This window comes from Vicugna pacos, chromosome 1 (assembly GCF_048564905.1).
Source record: "Vicugna pacos chromosome 1, VicPac4, whole genome shotgun sequence".
Lineage (NCBI taxonomy): Eukaryota > Metazoa > Chordata > Mammalia > Artiodactyla > Camelidae > Vicugna > Vicugna pacos.
Window position 1 is genome coordinate 3120702 of NC_132987.1, and position 19759 is coordinate 3140460.

The window sequence follows — 19759 nt, forward strand, 5'->3', positions numbered from 1 at the left end:
GGGGGCTGTGAAACACGTTTGGGTTAAAGCCTTTGAAACCTTTCCTGTGATTCTAGTACCGTGCCTCTCAGTATTTTGTGTGCATATAAATCCCATGGTGGGTCTGGGCTGGAGCATGAGACTAGACACTTTTTTTTTTGGTTGTCAAATAACCCTTTATTAGATCATTTTCCTTTGTAGTTCTTAACTCGCTGGGCATCCCATAGCACCACTGTTGTGTCCTCTATGATGTCATGAGGGTGGCGGCCACCAACATTGCAGCCCACGGACTGGGCCGTCTCCGGGATCCTTTAATGGTTTCAGAGAGCTCTCTAGCTAGAGAGCGTCTGTCGGCAAAGTTGACAGTCTCATCAGAAGTGATGTTTCCACTGTGCTTATGTTTTTCTGCTTCTTTCTGTCTCTTTGTGGTTCCTTGAGGGCTTTGATGGTCAGGGCAGAAGCAGAAGGCACCACCTCAATCTGGGCCTGTCTGTTCTGAACGGTCAGTTTCACTGTAATCCTCAGACCCTTCCAATCACCAGTCGCCTTGGCAATGTCATCACCAACCTTTTTTGGAGACAGACCCAGGGGACTGATCTTGGGGGCCAAGGCAGATGTGGCACCGACTTCTCCACTGGTGCACTGCAGGTATACGACTTTGATCTTGCTGGGGTCGAACTTGGGCGATCTGGTGGGGGTGGCTGGTGTCAGATGAAACCGGATTCAGGATGACCAAAGAAAGTTGCACCTTGGCTTCCTCCGAGCCAAAACCCAAAAAGCGAGACTCGACACTTCTGACAAGTTTCAGGGCAAGGCTGATGTTCCATGCACCCTACTTTAATTAGCAAGGGCCCAGCACCTTGTTTGGAAGGCAAAATCCATAGTAACTCAGAGCCTCTGTGGGAAGTTCAATTTTAATGTCCTGTTACGTGAGTTTCCCCCGTAAGAGTCATCACAATGTGCTACTTTTCTATGCATTTGTTTATTCTTGTTTTGTTTCTTCCACTGGGATGTAAGCTCCATGAGGACAGGAGCCACATCCGCATTTTTTTCCTTTTCTTTTCTTTTCTTTTCTCAATTGTATTTCTTTTTTTAAAAAAATTGAAGTATAGTCGATTTACAGTGTAGTGTTAATTTCTGGTGGACAGCACAGTGGTTCAGTCACGTCCACATCTTGGTCATCATTTTATTCCTAGCCCTAGCACAAATAGCAATGCACTTTGGAAGGCAGGGTGCAGGAGAGCAAGCAGTACCTGATTTAGCAGAACAAAGAGCTGAAGCTTCAGGCAGCATCCCGGAAAGCAGGAAGCAGAGGAGAAACCAGCGGGCGCTGCAGAATCCCCAAAGGTTCGGGAACTGGTGGGGCAGGGAGCTCTGGAAGCGGAGGTGGAAACAGGAAGACAGGGTGAAAAGCTCTAAGAAGCATTTGGACTGGATCCCTCCCCACTCCATTAAGGGGAGACTGACATTTCCTTGCAGAAGACTGGAGATGGCTTCTCTCCTGCTCATGTGGTTCTTTGGGTTTGTGCCTTTGCTTTTCACACACTGCCTGTTATCTGAGAGGGCGCGGTGGTGAAGCCCAGGCCTCTCTGTGAGCCGCTGCCCCCTTTGTCCTCCTTTCTTTCTTTTTTAACGAGGTGACTATATTTTATTCTCTCAAACACCTTGTACACTTAACAGAATAGACATAAATCCCAAAGACAAACCTTCCTGAAGGTTTTAGCAGTTCTTTAGCTAGTAGGTCAGACTTAGGAATTTAATCATCATATTCTCCTAATCGTAACAGACATCTTTAAAAATCATATGTATAAAACAGCACGTGGTTTTTTTTTTTTAAACTTACTACTAAACTAAATTTACACAAAGATATCACTAGCTCAAAGACCAAAAAATTCTAAATGCTTTTCTGGGGTTTTACTCGCTACCATCCTAGGCCAGCTGATATTAATCAACTGAAATTGAATCAGATTTTGAACCTATTTCCTGGGCTGTTACTGCACCCCACTTTGTTTCATAATTTCAGATGTCTGTTGACTCCCATCCTGCGGCATTTTATTGACTATATGAGAATTACATACAATAATTTACATAAACAGACATTCTTACCTAATATTCAGAACACCAGAAGTAGTTATTCATCACAATTAAGAGTTAGAAAGGAACAGAAAGAAGATTTCAAATAGCCTCCCAATATTATCCTTCCCTTCCTTATAACAAAGCCTAATTTTCCTCTGGGCACCGTGCACCCAGCTGGCAGATAACCTTTCTCAGCTTCCCTTGCAACTGGGGTGACATGTGACTAAGTTCTGGCCGATCAGATGTAAGCAGAAAAAAGGTGCAATGTAGAAAGTACAGGAAGTTTTCCTAAAAGGAAACTTCAGTTTCCCTTCCATCTTCCTGCTGCTTCAAATGAGGAGCTCCAGCAGCCATCAAGCGCCACAGCCCAAGACACAGAAAGCTGGAAGGAATTCTGGTCCCCGATGACACTGAGCACCATGCTCCACCTGGACTGACTTCCTACAGATTTCTTTTAAGTGAGAAGAAAATAAGGTTCTATCTTTTTATGCTGTTCTTTTTCAAGACTCTGTTACTGTAGCCGGACTTAATCCTTATTGTTCCACCTTCCCTACATTATGAGCTAGAAAACCAAGAATGTTGCATAGATTAGGTACATGGACCCAGTCTTTATAAAATACGTATTTCTAGTTGTTGCCACATTAGGGTTGTAGTTTTAAATTTTTTTTTTTATAATATTTTACACAGATGCTAATTCTTCTTTCATTAAATTAAATTTTTTTCAATAGACTTTATTTTTTAGAGCAGTTTCAGGTTCACAACAGGATCGAGCAGAAAATACAGAGTTAGCACATAGTTGGGTGGGGGGAGGCAGGTAACTAGATTTATCTGAGGCACTGGGGGTTGAACGCAGGACCTTGTGGATGCTAAGCATGTGCTCTAGCACTTTGAGCTATACTTCCCCTCTCCTTTTTCCTTCTTTAGGTCTCAGCTTAAATAATACTTCCTCAGAGAGGGTTTCCATACTGTTCTGTCTAGAATAGGTTCCCCCTGGCTATTTTTTCTCACTAGCTGAGTCTCTTCTGGTGTAACTGGTTCATTGAACACAGAGAACTCACAGGGTGACATTAAAAAACATTATTTTTGATGCCTACTGTCTCTTTAAATATGCGTACGCATGCATGCCCCTCACCTTCCTCTATACAGGATACTCCCCATGATTTTTTCAGTTGCTCAGAGGAACTGGAAAATCCAACTATTAACCTTAGGTCATAAGCACAGTTTTAATTTGACCCTGCCAATTCTCAGAAAATAAATTTTCAACCTCATTTATCCATGTGTCTTTCCCCTCCCTCCAGGTGAGACCTGCTAGGCATGACCACTTGCAGGAAGAGGGAGAGGAGTGGTCCTCTTGCTCTCTTTCCTGGCCTAGCATTTCTCCTCCTCCCCTGGGTTGCTGGCTGAGGTATTTGAATCTGCCCAAGCAGAGGCAGGGGAGGGAAGACAAGTAATGAGGATTGAAAGTTCTGTGAATGAAGAATACTGCAAACCATATCAGTAAACGAAGAATGCTGAAGCCATCAAGTCATCAGCCGCTTCCCCCCCAAGGGAAGACAAGCCTGCAGCCCGGCCTCTGCAGCCACTCACAGTGGTGCCCTCCAAGGGGGCTCAGAACAGGAAAGGACAGGACACTGGCCCTAGATAGCTAGGTGCTTGTCAAAGGAATGAATTCAATGAGCGCAAATATTTGCTCCCTCTCATACACAGAAAAGCACTAACTTCTTTTACTTGAGATGCCTGGTTTTCTTCAGTTAAGAAGTAATCTTTTAATGTTCCAATTCCTGGTCTTTGTTGTAAAGCTCCTATATATCCTAGCTCCTCCCTACCTCTTGGGAGCAGTCCCTCAGAGCTGTCTGAGAGGCTGTCATCCGGCTCGAGTCCTCCCGCCAAATAAAACAGAACTCTCTACTTTCAGGCTGTGCATTTATTTCAGACGACAGTTCTGACCTGGCTAGGGCTGCTGTCAGGTGTCGCACTCTCTTGGGGCTTGGCCGTTGTTTAGAACTTTATCTTTCCCTGGTGGTTCTTCATTCACTGAAGCCTTTAGCACCTGGCTCAGAGTCTTCCTCTCCCCCAAGGCCTACCACCATCCCCGAATGCGCGTCAAACCTACCAGTGTTTTGGCTTTTGGGTTTTCTGACTTGCTTTGTGGGACCTCCCTAGCCCTGAAGTTGTAAGAATATGTCTACATATTTTCTAATGTGCTTTATTTGTTACATTTAGATACTTAATATCATTTAAATTTTATTTTTGTAACTTCATCCCTCAGCATCCCTGGGGGATTCGTTCCAGGACCACCTCAGATAACAAAATTCGTGGATGCCCAAGTCCCTTATATACAACAGTGTACCACAGTCAGCCCCCAGTACCAGTGCATTCTGTAGCTGGAGATTCAATTAACCATTCATGGAAAACATTCAGAAAAAAAAATTCAGGCAGTTCCAAGAAGCAAAACTTGAATTTGACATACACTTGCAACTATTTACCCAGCATTTATATTGTATTAGGAATTATAAGTAATCTAGAGATGATTTACAGTATGTGGGAGGATGTGTGTAGGTTATATGCAAATGTTACACCACTTTAATAAAGGACTTGCAGACCTGCAGATTCTGACATTGTTGCCGGTGGATGCAACCGTTGTTCCAGGTTCTAGTCCCGTCCCAGAAAGAATTCAGAGACAAGACACAGTGGTTAAGAAAAGTAAAATAAGAATTTATTAAAGAATGGATAGCACACTCGCAGGGTAGAGCAGGCAGGCTCAGGTAAGGGGCTGCCCTGAGTTTCTTTGACAGGCTGGTTACATAGGGTGTAAAAATGAGTGGGCGGAATATTCACTGGGGAGGGAAGGGTTTGGGGTTGTATTCCCTGATTATCATCCCAACTCCACCTTCCCAAAGGGAGGAGGGATTTTTGTCCTTATTTAGTCTGGATCAGAAGTGTCATGGCCTCAGTGCATGATGGGTACTTCTGATCTGCAAGGCTAATTTTATTGAAAAGAGGGCACAATGAGCAAAAGGGCACATTTGGACACTGGAAATTCCTGCCTTTTCTCACCTTTCTTTGGCGGTCTCCAGGCCACTCATCACCCCAAAAAGTTTGGCCTCTTATCAGCCCAAAGGTTCCTTCTTTTCTTTCTCTGCCCAGGGACCCCTGGTGCTGACATGATGTGTGGTGTCCTGCATTTGGCCTGTGCCCCTCCTTTCTGCCCAATTCCTGCCATTTGGTCTGTGTCCCCCTTTCCCTGCTCATATCTAGCTGTCTGCTTGCTCAAACAGTATCTGCAGGGTCCTGGAAGCAATCCCCTGTGGATACTGGGGCACAGCTCTATTCAGGTCTAGTGTACACTCATGTATTAGTTTGCTGGGGCTGCCATAATGAAGTAGCAAGGGGCGGGTGTCTTGAACAACAGAAATGTCACTCCCCGTAGTCATGGAAGCTAGCTGTCTGGGATCAAGGTGTTGGCAGGGTTGGTTTCTTTTGAGGCCTTTCTCTTTGGCTTATAGGTGGCCATCTTCACCCTCTGTCTTCCCGCGGCCTTCTCTCTGTATGTGTCTGTGTTCAAATTTCCTCTTTTGTAAAGATACCATCATATTGGATTAGGACAGAACTTAATGACTTCATTGCAACACAACTCCCATTCTAAAGACCTTATCTCCCAACACAGTCACATTCTGAGGGGCAGGGCGTTAGGACTTCACTCATGAATCTGGGCAGGGCTGGAGGAGGGTGGGGGGCACAATTCAGCCTGTAACAACTTGGATCTGTTTTCAGATGCTCAGCTTGTCCATTTCTGTGTCACTATCACAGGTACAAACTTAGAGAGTCCTCAGGAGGTAATCCACTATTTAGAAATAAACTTTTCTTAATAGTCCAGGTGTTACATCCTTTGTCAAACTTTCCCCAACCTCTTCCTTCTCCTACAAGAAACAAATATCTCTCACTGTATTTTATTTGAACCTTTATTTTAACAATGTTCCCCTTTATAAAGAGGTGTGCCGACTTTTAGCTTCAAACTAGATCGATAGCTCCCAGGGCTCAAATAATTTAAAATTTAAAATTATTAATTAAACATTCATATTTCACGTTATTAACAGCATTTCATTAATGGCTTAACTATGCCTCCAACACTGTGCTGTGAGTTTTGCTTGCACCATCTCATAAGTATCCTGTGAAGTAGGCATAAGGCTCAGAGAAGTAAAGTTACTTGCCTGAGGGAACAGAGCATGTAAATGACCCATTGACAGTCCCACCCCAGTTCTGTTTTGGCTCCACATCGCAAACTCTTAACCATTACGCAGTACTGCCTTCATTGCTATTTTGTATCCTCTTCCATCTCCAAGCAGAATGCCTGGTGTACCATAGGCTTGATATATGTGCTTATAAAAAGAACTAAGCTGAAAGCGCACCCATCTACTTGGATGCTGTCATCCTTTCTATTTAAAGCCCTCTGACTAGTGAGCTATCCTAGGTCTGGGCTCCTGTGGTGGAAGTAACAGATATGCAGTTGGGGTCCTCCCCATCCTCCTGATGCATACAGCTTGTTCCTCCAAATAATGACAGCCCCCTTTTCCTGCCTGTGTGCTCCTGGTCTCTAGCACAACTCTTGGGCTCAAACCAACCTCCATTACAGCTATTTACTTAGTGCTACCATTTCTCAGCACGTCAAGCCAATGCCATAAAAAGTTCTCACTTAAAGACCAAAAATAAAACAGCTTCTGTGAAAGACAGCCAACAAATGTTAATTCTCCGTTATCACTGGAGAATTTACACACTGGTTTACCTATGAGTATGTGAGGAGTGGACAGTGTAACAATGGATGTGATTTGGTGGATGTCTTACTCGGCTTGGGCTGCTATAACAAAATACCACAGACTGGGTGCAATTAAACAACAGAAATTTATCTTCTCACAGATCTGTAGGCTGGGAAGCCCAAGGTCAAGGTGACAGCAAATCTGGCTTCTGGTAATCTCTTTCTGGCTTGCAAACAGCCACTTTCTCACTGTGTCCTCACATGGTCTTTCCATGGTGGGTGCACACAGGTAGAAAGAGAAATTGAGAGCACTCAGGTGTCTCTTCTTAAAAGGACACTGATCCTGGGGGAGGGTATAGCTCAGTGGTAGAGCGTGTGCCCCTCATGCTATATGAGGTCCTGGGTTCAATCCCTACTATACCTCCCTCAAAAAGTATAAATAAATATATAAACCTAATCACCTCCCCCCATCAAAAATATACCTAAAAATTTTTTTTTAAAAAAAGAACACATCCTACTGGATTTAGGCATCACCCTAATGACCTCATCAAAACTTAATTACTTCCTTAGGGACTCCATCTTGAGGTTAGGCCTTCAACATATAAATCTGGGGGATGGGGATATAAGCTTTCAGCTCATTATGGGTCACGTTGCCTCAGGATGGAAACAGGGAGGAGGCCCTGGAAGATCACAGCACATTGCTGGGCTCAGGAAGTATGACTAGAGTAGTATCTGTTTATGCCTAAATTGTTTCATCTTTCCTGTATGCGAGCATCCACATTTCTAGAAAGTTCTAAACAACCCTGCCTACTCAGAATTTATAAGTGTTTGAGTTTCCTGGGTGATGATGTCTGTATTATTTAATTGTGTAAAAAAAAGTAAAAGTAATCAAAATGAATAGTCTCCATTACTCTCCATCTTCAGCATTAAAATATAATTCTCATCCTAGTTGAGATTGCTTTCCTTAAAAATGTTTTATTTAAAATTGTTTTTTGAGTTACTTTTGCTTTATTTAAAATAGTTTTTCTGAGTTATTTCCTTGAACTATCCCAAACAACCCCCTTCCTTCCTTAATATTAGTTTTCAGACACTTACATCTAACTGTATCTCCCCAGAGGCCCTTGTTTACAGTTAGACAATTTTTATTGCTACAGAATTCTTTCTCTGTTGCTCTGAGGTCCTGTCCAAGTCTGACACCCTATGATTCTGAGGTGCCCCGTGATGAAAGCAGTGTTTTAAAGTCTAGGCTAGTCAAGCTCAAGAAGAATGTAAGGTTGAAGCAGTGAACAGAGCAACAGAAGTGCTGTTCCTGCTCCTGTCCTGCTGAATTGGAAAAGGAGCTCAGAATGACAGCACCATTGAGTCCCCTTCCTTCATGTAGCTGTAAATTCAGAAACACGTTGTTTTTCAAGAGCGTGTTAAGGTTTTCTGCTTCCCAAGGATTTCTCCCCAAGTGTTTTCGATGGCGTCCCACCATGCATATCTTATCATGTAAAAACGGACTCCCTGCCGCCCTAACAGCAGGTGCCCAGCTCCATCTGCATTGTTCTTTACACTTTTATCCTTATTAGGAGCTTACCGCCTTTGTTTTCCAGAAGAGGCAGACTTGTAACAGGTGCCTTCACTTGGCAGCTTAACATCCCCTAGCTGCTAAGTTCCTGGCAGTCCGTGCTGGGTTTCTTGCCATGGGTGGAGACAGAGGGAATGGAGGGACTACCACTTGAAATTTAATATGTGTTACTGAAGGCAGGCTCGTGTGCCCGCCGCACCATGAGGCCTAGCAAACTGAAACATTGAAGTTTGGAGCAGAGAAAGGTTTATTGCAGGGCCGAGCAAGGAGGACGGGGTAGCTAGTGCCCAAGAAAACCCTGAGCTCCCCAAAGGGTTTCAGCAAAGGATATTTAAAGGGCAGGTAAGGGAGGGGGGTCGCCGGTATGTGATCAGCTCATGCACAATTCTCTAGTTGATGGTAATCAATCCTTAGGTGCCAGAAGGTCTGGAGGCCACACATTCTCAATTATCAGGTAGTTAATTTCTTCCCTTTGGTAGTGGCTCTTAAGCATCTGACAAACTCAGGAAACAGACATGAGATGCTATTATCTGGGTCCTTCAGAGAGGAGCCGCAGCAGAGGACTTGGGGGAGGGGTCTGACCCTGGAAGGCCCCCCCAGGGTCCTGCTCAGTTACATATGCATCAGACTGGCTGTAACATACAAATGAAGAATTTCATTTTGCTCATTTTGAACATGTAAGGGCTAAAGAACACATTTTTAAAATGCTCCCCGGACAACGGGTTTTCGGCGCTGTCCTAGCTTAGGTGCTCTCTCCCTCTCCATCCTCCTCGTCGCCAGAAGAGCGGGAGTCACTATGACCCAAGCCATGTTTGGCCCTCTCTTCTGAGAGCACACCCTCCTCCATAAGACCCCCAGGCAAAATCTGACACAACCACTCCTCGGGACCACAATTCCTGGCCAGAGTCACAAGAAGACAGCGGTAAGACACCTGCTTCTGCCCAGGAAGAGTGGGCTATTTACTAAGTAATTGTCCCTCACCTCCCAAGACGTCAATCTATACCCTTCTTAGTGATGCTGGGATTCCACAAAGCACGGGACCCCGTTGCCAGCTACTCCCCACCTTGGGCTCTGCCAGCGGAGGGCAACTGAGTCTGAAGGAGTAAGAAGGGACTTTCTCCTTCCCGGTTCCATTTTGCTTTCTGCTCTTGAGACCGCGCAGCGATACGCCTTCCCGCCACGCTGCACTTCAGCGGGAGCATTTATTTCCACAGCACGGGTGGAAGCGAGCTCTCAGTTTTCACAGAATCAGCGTTGCGGCCCCTCTCAGAGGTCTGAGTCCCAGCCCCCAGGACCCTCCTCAGCCCAGAGACAAGAGCATCAGCTGCCTGTGTGCCCCTCCCAGGTCTGGGTCCCAACCTCTCTCCCCATGGGCACTAGAAATGTTTGCGGAGAGACTTTCTGTATTCGCACGCCTGGGTTGGAATTCAGGCCATTTTCTTTGAATATTAAAGGTAAGGGGCTGGAGGACTTGGGGACGTGCTTCTGATTAAGTGTTAATGACTCACAAAACTGTGTCTGTCTCTGCCAGACACCTGTCCCAGGTCTCGGCGGAGAGCCTTTATGCACCTCAGGCTCAGAACGTCTAAAATGAAATCACAGTCCTCCCCTTTAACTCAATGACTACTGGCTCCATGGACCAGTTCCTGGCAAGAACTGTTTTTTACCTTCACAGTCTCCAGGTCCTGTCAGTTTTAGTTCCTAAATGTCTCCTACTTCCATCCCTACTTCACAACCCACGTTCAGGTCCCCTGACCTCAGTGGGTTACTGGAAAACCCTCCCAATTTGTCTCTTTGCCTCCAACTATTTCCCTTCTAATTTTTCTTGCATGTGTATAGCTTTTAAAAGATCTAAAAAGAAAATAGGAACATCATTTGCAGGACACACTCCCAGACTGATGACAGGTAAAGGATACAGATGGAAATCAGCAGAGGGAAAACGTGCACAGGGCTGCGTCCAGATGAAACCAGGAGTAAGCATCTGGCTTGCCCTGTCCCAGTGGGGTCTCACGGATAGCGCTTACCTTCCCAGCCAGTAAGTGTGACAACGTGTGCAAAATGTTGCCAATCAGGGAAGCTCATCCAAGCCTTTGGTGGGGGGGTTAGTTTTTGTTTTTCTGGAGACCAGTCACTGGAGGGGCAGGGGGCAGTTTTTGGTTTTTTGGAGGCCAGTCACTGTAGGCATGCAGTGTCCACACCAGTGACTTTAGCTACTCAGTCCCCACCACCCACCCCTTCCCCATAGGTCAAACTGATAACGTCATGACCTAGAGGCTCAGTGTACAACAACAGGCATTCACATTAGTCACATTATTAGCTTGAACTAACCGGCATAGCCCAGGGCATCAGGCATACAAAGACGCTCTTTTCAAGCGGGATATTCCCAGGGCTCAGAGATCTTCTTCCAGGGCCCAAGCCAAGGGCTAGTCTTGAAGACTTTGGGAATGTGCAGTGTTTCAGTGGTCCAGGCTTGCAGAGTCAACCCCTTCTGCACGGTATTATACCATCGTTGATGGGCATTTAGGCGCTTTACATTTTTAATCAATCTGAATCATGCTGCTATGAACATTCTTGTACGTGTTTTTGGTGAAGATTTGAGTGCATTACTACTGGGTGGTTACTTAGGAGTGGGCAATATCTACGAAAACAATCAACAGACAATCAATAATAAGAATAGAAAAGAGTTTTATTTGAGCCAAACTGAGGACTAGCCTGGAAGCCCGCTCCCCAGGTGACTCGGAAAAAATGCTCCGGAGAAGCAGGGTTTTCAGTGCAGTTTTATATCTTGTCAGAACAAAGAGCATTAAACAAATCAGAGATACATTCTTCAACGTTTCAAAAAAAAAAAATTAACAGACCATCAGGTACATGGTGAGTCACGGTGGCCTTGGCATCTGGGAAGGGAGTCTTATCATCAAAGGAGGACCAGCATTGGCGTCCTGGGAAGAGAGGCATTTAATCTTTATTTTTAACATGGACATTCTTTACTTCTGGTCCATGTGCCACTGTCTTTAATAATTAAAGCAGATGCACAGTGTATGTTGGAGAGGCCACAAACGGCTGTTTTATTTAGCATAAAATTCAAGTTAACTCATGTATAAACCAGAATGACTTCCCATACCTCAGAAGGTGAGCATCTCTTTTATCAAAATGATGGGTCATAGAATATGTAGTCAGCTTTCTCAGACACTGCCAAGTCATCTTCCAAAGTGACTATGCAAATTTATGCCTACCATCAATGTACACAAGTTTTTGATATCCTTTCTTAAAAACAGTTTTATTGAGGTACAACTGACATACAATAAAATGTATTCTACAGTGTACAATTTGATCAATTTTGACACATGTATGTGCCTGTAAAACCACCACCAAAAGCAAGATAGTAAAACTATTATTCACCCCTTAGACTTTTCCTTGTGTTCCCAACATTCTCTTAATGAGTTTGTTTTCTGTTTCAATTAGCCAGAGTCAGTTTCCGTTGTTGACAAGTGAGACTTCCCGGTTGATATAATCCCATCTTACATTTTTCTTGCATTTTTGTCCAGCTGGGCCTTCTGCAGTTCTTTTCATTCCAACAGATTCTTGCTTGAGTATCTACAATGTATGCCAGGAATTTGGACTCTGATCTTTGCCTCTGTAAGTCTATTTGGCTGGACTCCAGGCTCCCTGGTGGCAGCTTTGTCCTCAGAATTTCTGGTAATTCCACACTGCCTTTTATCCCCTCTTTGCTGCACACTCTTTCTCTTGAACCCTCATTGTTCCAGTCCTTGTCCTTCCTGGTTGGCCCAGAACCAAAATCCCCTGGGTCCAGCTCCAACGGAGGGTTTCCCAGATGTTGAGGGAAAGGGCCTCTCCCTCAGCTCTTCATTAAGATGCATAGTCCTGTGTTGTGGGGTGAATTGTGTCCCCTCAAAAATGATGTGCTGGAGTCCTAACCTCCGGTTCCTTGGAACGTGACTGTATTTGGAGACAGGGCCTTTATAGAAGTAATCCAGTTAAAATGGGATCAAGAGCCGGCTCTGATCCAATACAACGAGTAGCCTTATAGGTGGGGAAATTTGGACGCAAAGTCCCACATGGAAGGTTGATGATGCAGAGAGACACGGGAGATGGCCAGACCTCAGCCGGGGGAGTCCCGGAGCAGACCACTCTCACAGCCCTCGGGAGGAATCACTGCTGACACCATGACTCTGCACACCGGCCCCTAGAACTGCCAGACAGTGAGTTTCTGGTTCAGCCACTCCGTTTGTGCTAGTCCGTTGCGGCAGCCCCAGCAAACTGGCCACAAGGGAGGACGCCTCATCTTTCCCTCAATGGTTCCCAGATGTCGTGTGTACAGCAGAGGCTCCTAGGGGAGCGCCTGCCCTTTTGGAAACACTATTTGCTGTAAAAATTGAGTCGGGAGAGAAGAACTTGGGAAGAACAAACTAACTCAAGATTATCTGGCCATTCGTGAGAACTTGACCATGGCCTGAGTAAGTCATGAAGGTCCATGCTCCGTTTCTTTCTGTTCTCTTGATATGGTAAGCATGGTTCGTTTTCCAGCAGCCATCTGTGGGGACACAGGGACTCCTGCACTGAGTGGCTGTTCAGATCTGCCCCACCATTGGAGGCAGGGAACTGGGAATGTTATCTCCCAGGTCCTACTCGTGGGAACTTTCCCCAAACCGGAAGATTAATAAAATGTTGATAGAGGCAGGTACAGCCTGTCTTGAAAACTCCCTGAAATGTCCTTATCACATTTAATCGGTGATCAGCCCAGGTTGCCTTCGAAGAACTGACTTCAAGCTGAGTCATTGTGAGGACTGGATTTTGCTTTATTTGTAAAATGTGAAGTTTCAAAACTCCTGTTGGCCTTGACGTTCAAACTCTGGATGAAAGAGGAAAAAGCAGGGAGAAAGAGAATGACATAAAATACATTGGAAATGTTAAATGGATTCAGAGCAGAGGACTGACTGCCCTTCCAGGTGGACCTGGTAATAAAGAATATAATCAACGTGTCCCATGAGGAACTTCTTCTCCATTTCAAGTCCCTCCTTTGGCTATTTTCACCCTTTGATCTCCACCCCTGTTTTTAGTCTTTAGGTCTGGATTTGAATGTATTTCAGCAAAGCTGCATAAGTGATCCACTTGTTTGAGCCTCAGGGGTCAGATTCTGAATGCTGCCTGAAAGTAGGTATGGTTACACCCTCAGAAACTTGTTCTGGTGACATGAGCAAGTGCCTGGGTTTGCTAGGCACATATATCCTGAGAAAACTCTAAAAGATACATACCCTCCATTTTTCACAGCAGCACTATTTAGAAGTCAAGACATGGAAACAACCTAAATGTCCATAGACAGATGACTGGATAAAGAAGATGCAGTATGTTTATTCAATGGAATACTACTCAGCCATAAAAAAGAATGAAATAATGCCATTTGCAGCAACATGGATGGACCTAGAGATTATCATATTAAGTGAAGTAAGTCAAAGACAAATATCATATGATATCACTTATATGTGGAATCTAAAAAATGATACAAATGAACTTATTTACAAAACAGACACACAGACATAGAAAACAAATTTAAGGTTGCCAACAGGGAAGGGGGAGAGGGATAAATTAGGAGTCTAGGATTAGCAGATACACATGAATATATATAAAATGGATAAATAACAAGGTCCTACTATATAGCAAAGGGAATTATATCCCATGAAACCTATAATGAAAAAGAATAAGAAAAGAAATGTATATATCTACATACATATAACTGAGTCACTATGCTGCACACCAGAAACTAACACAACATTGTAAATAAACTACCCTTCAATAAAAAAAACAAAAACAAAAACAAAACAAAACCCCTAGAGCTCCTCTGCATCTCTGGCTCAGTCCCCCTTTGTTTCCACAGTCTAGTGTTGTTGCTCTGTCCACAGAGGTTGTTTTTTTCTTTCCTTTTTTAAAATTGAGAGAAAATTCATGTAACATAAAACTCACTATTTTAATGTTTTAAAAGTATACGTCTCAGTGGTTTTCAGTGTGTTCACAGCATCTTGCAGCCGTCAGCACTAATTCAGAACATTTCCATCACTGGGAAAGCGACCTCACACCCACCGTCTGTCACCTCCTGATGCCCCACCCCTCCAGGCCTTGGCAACCAGCAATCTACTTTCTGTCTCTGTGGATTTGCCTATTCTGGATATTTTGTGTAGATGGAATCATACAGTACAGGGACACATGCCTGGCTTTTTCACTTAGCATGTTTTTGAGGTTCATCCATGTTGTTGCGTGCATCAGTATTCCATTCCTTTATATGCTTATTATTCCATCGTATGGACAGGCCACGTTTTATTTATTCATTCATCAGTTGATGGACATTTGGGTTATTTCCATTTTTTGGCTTTCCTGAGTAAGAGTGCTCTGAATATTCATGGACGAGTTTTTGTTTGGATATATGTTTTCAGTGTACTTGGATACATACCCAAGAGTAGAATTGTTGGGTCACATGCTAACTCTATGTGTAACTTGTTAAGGAACTGCCAAATGTTTCCTGGAGTTTGTTTTCTTTGTTTTTCCAAGAGGAGCATGTTAAGATTGATCTCAGGCATACTTCTGTTGAGGGCCAGCTGAACTGTCAGAAATGCCCACCATAAACTTGAAGATGCAAGAATGATGCCCAGGTGAGATGCCAAAGTTGACTATTTCAATTTGGGCATCACCCAAATGCAGTGATTGTTAAAGGTACGGGGAGATGAGGTCTCTGAGGGTGGTAACAGGTGGAGAGAGGGGGATACAAGAGGCCTTTTGTCGGCTGAACACTGTCTAGGACTGTGCCTTAGGTGTGTTGTCAATTTAATCACCACAGCACAAGTGGTTGCTTCAATTAGTCCCATTTTGTAGATGGGGCAACTGAGGCTCCCCAATGTTAAGCATACGGACTGGTTTGCATAGCTTGTATGTAGCAGAGCCAGGACTTAAACGCTCGTAAAGACCATAGAGACAACCTGAAAAAAATGTAAGGGATTAGAGGTAGATTTAAAAGCAGAGGGTACCGTTAAGTGCAACAGGGTGGGGTTGGGGGCATGGGGTTCCAGAATAAAAGAGAGATTTTTAAAACAATATTTATTTATCTATTTATTTATTTTTATTGAAGTATAGTTGATTTACAATTTTGTGTTAATTACTGGTATACAGCATAGTTATTCATTTACACATATGTATGTATATATTCCTTTTCATATTCTTTTTCATTATAGGCTATGGCAAGGTATTGAATATAGTTTCCTGTGCTGTACAGTAGGACCTTGTTGTTTATCTATTTTATATATAGTAATTAATATCTATAAATCTTGAACTCCCAATTTATCACTCACCAACCCCCTTCCCCATCTGGTAACTATAAGTTTGTTTTCTGTCTGTGAGTCTGTTTCTTTTTGTTAATAAGTTCATTTGTGTCCTTTTTTTTTTTTATAGATTCCACATATAAATGATATCATATGGTATTTTTCTTTCTCTTTCTGGCTTACTTCACTTAGTATGACAATCTCCAGGTCCATCCATGTTGCTGTAAATGGCACTATTTTATTCTATTTTATGGCTGAGTAGTATTCCACTGAATACATACACTTCTTTATCCAGTCATCTGTTGATGGGCATTTAGTTTGCTTCCATGTCTTGGCTATTGTAAATAGTGCTGCTGAGAACATTGGGGTGCATGTGTCTTTTCGAATTAGAGCTTCCTCCAGATATATGCCCAGGAGTGGGATTGCTGGATCATAGGGTAAGTCTGTTTTTAGGGTTTTGAGGAACCTGCATACTGTTTTCCATAGTGGCTGCACCAGACTACATTTCCACCAACAGTATATGAGGGTTCCCTTTTTTTCCACATCGTCTCCAGCATTTATTGTTTGTGGACTTTTTAATGACGGCCATCCTGACTGGTGTTAAGTGATACCTCATTGTGGTTTTGATTTACATTTAAGAGAGATTTTTTAAATTTGTTGTTTTAGGAAAAGGTTGTCCACTGTGCCAACTGTTACAAAGGGGTCAATTAAATGCAAAACATATGTGTGTAATAGTATCTCATTATCACACTTCTGACCCAGTATATCCCTCAGGATGGTCCCAGCTCAGACTTTAGCAAATACTTCGTGGGCTGTGTGCTGCTGCCCTGCATGCATTTCTGCCTGCAGAACACAGGACACCACTGAATCTCTGTTACAGACAGTAAGTGCATTTCAGAAGGAGTAAGGAAACCTATTATTCATAGAGAAAGCAGTGCCACAAAAACTGGAATTTCAGAGCAAAATGGGGTTTTTCTCACATTAAGCCATAAAGTAAATTTGAATGTATAAGACTAAATGACTCAGCACTAGAAGGAAAACAATTATATTGCAGTGTTGAAATAAAACCGTATTTTATGGGTAATGAGGCAGTACACTCACCTTTCTTCGGTATTTTATATCTTCTGCTTGTGTCTCCCTCCTCAGATGGTGATGAGTGGACCTGAGATAAAAGTGCCATTATTTCTGAGCACTGAAGCACAGCCACACCATGGCAACATCCAGAAATCGCGGGCGGCCTCAGCCAGCAATCCCTTTTATTAGCCATCTCGGTATTGTTGGGGCTACAGTCTTTCCTGACTTCCGATGGTTGGTTTACTTGACACTTGAGAATGTTTTCAAGGATAAAACAAGGTTGGAGCTGGGTCCATAGAAAGCCAGTCATGGAGCTCTTATATGGAAAATTTCCATGAAAAGATCAGAGCAAATGTTCTGTGAGGAAAATTAAGGTAAAAATAAAATGAAGTTAATGCCACAATAAGTCTACGTTACTCACAAGCCAATAGATGAATGTATCCTAGTTAGTTGTCTGATTGTTTTGCTTTCTGCTCCGATAAAAACAGTTTAGCTTTTATAGAAAGGATTCCTGCTAATTGTGCACTTTCAAGAGTGGAGAAGAAGGAAGCCCCTTTAGTCCTTCTCCCAGGTGACCTGGCATCTCCTGAGTTGCCCCCCCCCCACCGCCCGCCGCCCTGAGAACGGCTTGATTGCTGATGCTACCGTATTTGCAGGTATTGATGCCTAAGAAGGTGGATCCTTTCCCAGAGAAATGAAGTATTTACTGTGCACACAGTGACCCTCCACAATTTAGGTCTCCATGTGTAATCCTCTCCCCTTAAATGAAAATGAGTGATTTGCTTGTAACTAAAAGAATATGGTAAAGGTAGTAAGATGTCACTCTCATGATTGCTACTTATGTTATATAAGCCTCTGTCTTGTGAGCAGACTTGATCTGCAGACTCTCCTTGCTTAGCTTTATGAAGTAAATGACCATGTTGGAAAACCCACATGACAAAGATCTGCAGGTGACCTCTAGGAGTTGAGGGTGTCTTCCAGTCAATAGCCAGCAAGACACCAGAGCCATCTGCCTTCACCACCACAAGTAAGTGAATTCTGCCAACATCTGACTGGAAGTAGATTCTTCCCTGGTTGAGCCTCCAGATGAGATCACAGCCTCACCCAGCACCTTGAGTGCAGCCTTGTGGGATTCAGAGCCGAGGACCTAGTTAAGCTGTGCCTGGACTCCTGACCCATGGAAATCGTGGAATAAGAAACATACTTTGTTTTAAGTCACTGAGTTTGTGGCAATTTGTTATGCAACAACAGAAAACTAATACATCCACGTATTTTATCTACAGATCTGTAAGCTTAATTCTAAATTTAACAAACAATTCTCTTCTTACATGACAACATTTGATGAGCCCGATGGTCAACTGCTTTGCATGAGCACCACAGTATTTCAGAATGGTTCTGTCAAAGTGGCTTTTCCCCTATACTTTGTTAATGGTTATGAAAAGGCCAAAGAAATGGGATACTGTCCTATTCTAAGCATGAAAGGGATGTTTGTATCAAATTGAACCAGGAAGGGAGAACAAGTTCATTGGCGCCTTCCCAGTTGGGCTGTTCCCGAATGTTAATGCAACCGTGTTGATTACTGCCTATTGGTTATTCAGTTTGGTTATCCATAGATGGATTCCAAGTTTTACCCAAAAGGGATTTAGGAAGGAAAAAAGGTCTAGAACCAAGTTTGGAGGGCCCACAGGAAAAGCCGTTAATGTCCCCTCTTCCTGCAGGACAGAGGACGTGAGTTTGGGCAGTGGGAGAGTCTGGTTAATGTAAGCGCCCTCAGAGGGGTCTGTGCCCTCGCTTCACCTGGTTCATAGTCATCGTCTCCTTCAGCGCTCTCTCTCTTCCTTGTCACTGGTTCTTTTTGGTCTGTTTCTAATTTAATCTCTCCTCTGAGGTTTCATTAGAGTTTTGACATTGACGTTTGATAGTTTGAACATTTTGGCATCTCTTCAACCTTTCGAATAGTTGATTAAGTAAAGAATTCTTCAGCATTATATAAGCACATACCATTTTTTGAGTAATTATTGAGTAACTGCACATCCAGACTAGTATAAAATTCTTATAAATACTGCATTAAGTTCAAAATAGAAGACACATGTTGACGTATAATATTACTCATAGAAAGTTCAAAACTCATTTTTTTAAGATTAAGTAAAGAAATGTGCAGGAACTCATTTATTTCATGTCTGTCACCTGCCAGTGCCTACAGTTATTAATGACCTGGCATGATTTTCATTGCATTTGCATGCCCGTGCGTGTATTGACCAGAATCATTATGTGAAACCACTCCAGCTAAACTTTGGGAGAAACCATGCCTGGCATTTCATTAGAGGAGCGGTCAGTCTAGGGGGAGAACCAACCATGCTTTGAGATTGTTGCTAATAAGTACTCTTTTAAAGAACTATTTACTGCCTGCCACCTTAGATGAGCTGATATGACTTGGGCCAACTGGACCACCTCCCTTACCATGAGAACGTCTTGGCATTCAAGGTGGGCTGTCTGCTCTCTGCTCCATAAGAAGGGACCGACATGCCTTCAGCTGTGACCTTCAGAAAAGAGAATCATGGCATTATCAGTGGGAAAGCCAACCTGCCATCAGCCCAGCCTGTCGTAGCTCCTGGAGCCATTGTGAGGACGCCCTGTAGCCCTTGCATCTCGTCCAGAATCTTCTTTGTAGTTGATGACAATGACACTGTTCCCTTCTAGGTCCACAAATAAATATGTTTCAGACAGAATTATCTCTGCTGCCCCAAGTCATGTACTTTACCTTCTGCAGGATTGTGGGACACCAACAACTTTTAGGATTGCTCACCAAACTTGATTCCAAGGTTTTTTTTTCCCCTTCTTAAATCCTTTTTGGGCGAGAGCTGGAATCCATCTGTTGTTTTGTTGCATTTCATCCCCATGACCAGCCAGTTCTTCATCCCGCCTCCACTTCTAGTCTCAGCCCTCCTTCAGCCCCAGGGGTTCTCCCTCCTCTGGATGGTC

At 43.5% G+C, this 19759-nt stretch overlaps 1 pseudogene; it reads right to left on the bottom strand.

Moving 5' to 3' along the window:
- Positions 1–183: 183 nt before the first annotated feature.
- LOC102545390 (large ribosomal subunit protein uL11-like) lies at positions 184–19302 on the bottom strand (annotated as a pseudogene).
- Between the last annotated feature and the right edge of the window lie 457 nt (positions 19303–19759).